This window comes from Bidens hawaiensis, unplaced genomic scaffold, assembly GCF_021521415.1.
Source record: "Bidens hawaiensis isolate Kalapana, Puna unplaced genomic scaffold, B.hawaiensis_p1.1 tig00033580_1, whole genome shotgun sequence".
NCBI classification, from domain to species: Eukaryota; Viridiplantae; Streptophyta; class Magnoliopsida; order Asterales; family Asteraceae; genus Bidens; species Bidens hawaiensis.
The window spans coordinates 27,606-33,550 of NW_027495771.1; the positions used below are offsets into that span (position 1 = coordinate 27,606).

At 34.0% G+C, this 5,945-nt stretch overlaps 1 long non-coding RNA gene across 2 annotated transcripts; it reads right to left on the reverse strand.

Annotated features, from left to right (window-relative positions):
- Positions 1–1,059: 1,059 nt before the first annotated feature.
- Positions 1,060–3,546, reverse strand: LOC143585125 (uncharacterized). Of its 2 annotated transcripts, XR_013144497.1 has the most exons (6): positions 3,368–3,546; positions 2,648–2,967; positions 2,233–2,557; positions 1,525–1,997; positions 1,256–1,444; positions 1,060–1,167 (listed from the first exon to the last, which is right to left on the reverse strand). It is a non-coding gene; the product is annotated as an uncharacterized LOC143585125 (long non-coding RNA). The 2 variants fall into 2 exon arrangements; XR_013144498.1 differs by lacking the exon at positions 2,648–2,967.
- Between the last annotated feature and the right edge of the window lie 2,399 nt (positions 3,547–5,945).

Here is a 5,945-nt window from a genome sequence, read left to right on the forward strand (position 1 = left end):
AGTTCAAATGATTTGAAGATTTTTTTATCAGACCCGTTTGACTTTTAACAGTCAAAGCTTCTTTTTGACCATTAAACTTCAGTTTTGACCCGTTAGTCAAATTTGCAGCCAAATCCAAAAAAAAAAAATTTGCAGTCAAACAATTTCATTCTGAATAACTAACTGGTTTACACCAAATCAAGTCTGTCTATTACAACTCATATTGTACAGACTGACTACCGACTTAACTACTCTATAACAATCAAGTCCACAACTTGCTAACTAATACAATCTAAGTCCCTGTATGTACTAATAATATGTTTCATTTATTGTTACACCTTTAACCCTTGTCATATACATGAGACTTCTTCCCCTGTACCAAGGGTATATGGGTAAATTTGTCTGTTTCCACTAGTTGTAAGCTAAACAATTGTGCCTGAGCCATTTTTCTGTTTTAAGCCATCTCACTTGAACACAAAGTAATTCCTTAGAACCTCTTAATTCTAAAACCAGGTTGCTAACTTTGAATTTCACAGTTAATTAATTCCTTAAAGTTCCATCATTGTATCAAAATTGGTGACATGAGTAAGTAGATATAATATCAGTCAGTTTCCCTGCATCATCCACTCTACATTTTCACAAGCCCACCGTTTAAAACTTTTGGTTCGGTTTGGTCAACAAAAGTCAAAGCCCATTTATAATCGGTTCATAAATTTACTAAACTGATACAATAATGAAAATATAAAAATTTGCTATACTTACATTGTCATTGACCAGTATTTTAATTCCTTCATCAACTATCTCTTTCATGAACTTTAATATAAAATAGCCACATTCGGTGCTTCCCGGCTAACATGGACACTACATAAATACATTACAAATAGTCATCGTAACATAGATTCATATAATGAGGTTAAAACTACTATTTCAATATGGAATTAAATGCTCACCCTAGCATTGACCCAATTGAGTTTTACCCTCGATCCACTTTGTGTACCGTACAAGTTCATTGCACTACAAAAATGTTAAGAAATATATCAAATACTAAAACATACTGTTTCCATAATTTGTATAACTTACCCATCGATAAACTGCTGCAACTGCAAATTAATAGTTCCTGGCCTTAGAGAATCAAGGTAATAGCAAGTCATTGTTTTCATGTGTAGTACGGCCAACACCTAATGATTTCTAAAAAATACAAGAACCAAATTTAGTCAAGCAAATAATAAAACTAGTAAAACTTGGATTTCGATTTGGATGGTTTTGATAATTAGACCTAGGATTGTAGGGAATCAAGATGATGTCATTGTCCTTTCGGTTAAGCAACCGATTTGCAATCCTTCGACTTGAATCATCAATATTTTCGAACTTTGATTTACGTTCACGTGGCGAGGTTGTATTCGGGCTCACAAAACAAATTCCATGATTTCTTTTTGACCCATTGTTGATTTGCTCAAACAAGTGCCTGATAAGATACAAAAACTAAACTGAGTGAATAAATTGTGTTTTATGAACAATTATTTAAAATAAAATTTAATCACTTACATCATATAAGTTATAATGACAAAACTGCTAATCTCCTGCAATGTAAAAACTCTTTCAAAATCATCCGCAGATAGGCATACACGACTCTTGTACCCAAAGAGATCATCTTCACACCGCAATTTTATATACTCAACCTTTGAAAATTTTGCATCAGCCATCATTGCAATCATTTTCAAAACACCACCTTTCTCAATTCTTATCCTCGTATTCCTCCGTGCTCTCGTCATCTTTTTTTGCATGATCACCTTTTCATTCTCCTTTTATTTTGCTTTCTCTTTTTTATTTTCCATTATCTCGTCATCCTTTTTTCTTTTCTTTATCTTTTCCTTTCCAATATCTCGTTTTCTTGGCTGATTCTTCTCTTTTCCATCTTCTTTTTTTGTTGGCTGTTCATCGTCTTTTCCATTCTCATCATCAAGTTCTCTTAGCCGTTTTGCATTTTTTCCCATTAGTAATTTTGGGACCACTTTTTCCTACAAAAAGAAAATTGATTCAGCATTTTATTAAGAAAACTGAATTGGTTTGATTGACCAAGGAACTCATAAATTTATTAGTCCAAATTCACAATCAGGTTCATTCCTCAAATCCATGTAATTTCAATAGTTTCGAAAATATCATATTTTTATATTCACAATATCATATTTTTCTTTATAGTTGATGCTTAGCGAACATCTCATCCTTTAAATAAAAACCACCAATTGTACTTACCAAGTCAGAGCATCGAATAACTAAATGTCTTGGCCAACTTAGTATGAAGCCAACTGCATCTTTTACCTTGTCAATGAACTCTTCTTCAATTGGAACCGGTAGTAAAGCGTCTCCTTGTAGATATATTTGCATAATGACTTCAATGTTCTCACCTATTATGTGAAGGTAAAAAGTAAGATCCAAATTTCATAAAAATGTGAAAATATGAATATGAAGTGGCAATATAAAGTTAATATTTTTTGTAATACCCGAGATACTAATCCACAATGGATCCTTTAGCGACTAAATTTGTGGCATCATCAACCGCAAGATAACACGAATTGTCCTACAAATATATGATATTAGTTGCAATGAATTATGATAAAACATAAAGATATTATATTAAAAAGAAACCCTTGTACCCAAGACTACTTACAGGTGATTCTTGATCAAGTGGTTCGTTTTCAAACTCTTCTTCATGGCCCCCCATTTGGTAACTTGCGGCTTCGGAAACACTATGTGTACCTTTTTTAAGTTTCTCTAGATTATCTTCAAGTTTGTTGAACCATTCATTGGTCTTCTTTTGCTCACTGTCTATGTACTGCTTAACAGTCTTGGATATAAAAAAATATCGGTCTTGTGTTACAAACTTGCCCATTCCGCGCACATGTCCACGTTGTTCCTTAGTACGAGGGCCTCAGTGAGCACATCATGTGTTCCACATGATTCATAATGTCCCGACTGATGTAGCTCATCCTATAATTGGGATAAATTAAAATTTAAAGAGATATTTCTATACAAAAGAGTAAACGTTACCACATAAGATGTAATCTTTTTTTAAAGCCATTGTCATTGCTTTTGATTGATTAATATTTCAACTGCATATTATGGCTATGCTCAAACCAAAGGTATTATTATTATTATCATTATTAATTATTATTATTACTTTTGTTGTTGTTGTTGTTACTTACAGTATATTATGTCATTGCTTTGATTGATTAATATTTCAACCACATAAGATGTCCAGCTAGCTATTAAGAGTGGGCCCTAATTTGTTTTATGTTAATTCTTTTATTATTTATTAATATTTAGGGCCCATGCCTGGGTTTGCCCGGACCTTGTTCTTCTACAATGACTAGACATGAAATAAACTTACAATTTTATTAACAACCACTTGGACGTTTTCATCAAAATCTCCTGTTTTATTTTTTCTTGCTTCTTTCCACAACGTTGCCCTATCAATCTCCTCTTCTTTCTTGCCGGTTTGTTGCATCTAAATTATCAAGATTACAAAAAGAATTATCACGAATAAACACATAAATACAAGTAAACTATTCAATTCGATTCAAACTAGGATTCTATTCGATTTGAATCCTGAAAATCTAAAAAGCACTTTTTGCATGGATTTCAAAATTCGTAGACCTTTTTTCCACTTATAGCAAACTTTAAATATCGAGCTGATTCGATTCAAACTTGAACAATCTTCAAAACAAACACTTTTCTATCAATTTCAACCACACAAGCAACACCAAATCAACCAAATAACACTTCAACACAACCGAAGATACTATGAACACACCTTGAAGAACCATAGCTAGCGAGTAACACACTTAACATACGAGTACTAGCTAGAAACATCCTAAAACACTAACAAGTACACTAACACACTCTTCAAACACCACAATAAGATCAAAATCCAAGGCTGTGACCAAAGAACCACAACTAGTAGAGCCGAAATCTCTGATACCAATTGTAGGTCCCTAAACCAGATCTAATAACAAAGTTCTTGAGTCATTCTAACTACTAGCTAGTGGAAATCACTAGTAGGAACCTAGATCTTTGATCCCAGAGGGGTGTTTGGTTATTCCTATGAGGCATGAGAGAGAGAGAGAGAGAGTTGGTGATAGGATAAGAATTCTTCAAAAAGGTTGTTTGGTGCATGGAGGATTGCACTATTTATAGTGTAATCTCCATGACACATTTCATTAATAACATAAGCTCAATGAGCTAAAGCATACAATGGTCTCGGGCCCAAACGTACAAAGATACATAAATACAACATTGTTTATCAACAGAATAATACATAAGACTTAGTACACAAAACGCGGCTCTACATTATGTGAAACGACACTAATATCTTTATAATTACAACACTGTGGTTTTTAAATAAATGCAATTTGGACCATCGTTTTTTTTAACAATTTCCCTCAAAAAATAACAAAACCGTCCGCCATGGGTTTCGAACCCGGGTCTAGCCACACTAAGTACAATACTCACAATCAATAAGAAGGAAATGACTATTGTAAGGCCCCGTTCCCGGTGCCCTACATTGGACGTTGGATTTACTCATAAACGCAGTTCTAAATATCAGAGTTAATTAAAACTTTACACAGAATATAAAACTTTCAAACCAGTATATTACATAACCATCAATTCTTGTCTTAACGAGAATTTAAATCGTTAAAACATAAAACATTGTCTATTAAATAACATAAGATTTTCTTGAGATGCCAGTGTCTTTAATTTCATGCCATGTGTTTCCCCTCAAGCGAGCTACCTCATTCTACTCACATGCGTGCATAATAAAAGTCAGCTATGCTGAGTGAATTCTAGTTAATCATACAACATACAATCAGTTAACATACTTGCACACATGCATGAAGGTGTGCACATCATTCATACTTTACTTTACATACATAACTATCCGTACTACGTAAAGAGCCTTCCGCCCTATAACTTCACAGATATTATAAGGGTCTGGTCCCAACATCACATATATTATTAGGGTCTAATCCCTATCCTCACAGATATTATAAGGATCTGGTCCCTATCCTCACAGATATTATTAGGGTCTAGTCCCTATCCTCACAGATATTATTAGGGTCTGGTCCCTTAGTTTCGTACAACTGTAACATACCTGTCTTTACATACCTTCCCTAATAATACGTGCAATATCCGAAGATCGTTCACGTACTATTAACATAACATACATACATCAATCATACATCATATATATCAATCATATCTTTAACTACCTCCTGGCGGTACATGCAATATCCGAAGATCGTTCACGCATCGTCAAGCAATCATCATACATAAATCATACCAAGAATACACTTACCTCTTAAGGTAAGTGTATTAACTATCACAACGAGTATGCACACAGCCCCAAAAACATAACAAGGAAGTGGGGCTAGAAACTCACCTGAATGAGGTTACGTTCAACGTTTATGGTTATTCCTTTCTTTAGCTGTGCGTGACTAACTGTATAACAATTACACGTATCAATTATCTTTCGCTACCCATATCGTGTTTCTAGTTTAATTATAACCCTCAACGAACGGGGTCCGAGGGCAGCGCCCACGGCAGCGGGGTCCAAGGGGCAGAGCCCCTGGCTGGGATTAAGCTGCCATGTCAGCTTGGAAAAATTTTATTTTCATTAACTGTCTTAACACATTTTCCATTAGGATTCGTGATAATATTTTATTGTTAACCTCTCAATCCTTTAAGGTATCTTCTATAAATTAATAAAGTTCAAGGGCTATTTTGTAATTATCTCATTCTTCTTTAAGTCCAGGGACTGTTCTGTAATTCTCTCAAAGTCTAGTTCGTTATTCTGCTTTTTAAAAATTTTATTTCCATTAACTGTCTTAACACATTTTCCATTAGGATTTTAAATTATCATTTAATTCGCGAACTTGTTTGCTATAACGAATTAAGCCTAATTCGTTATC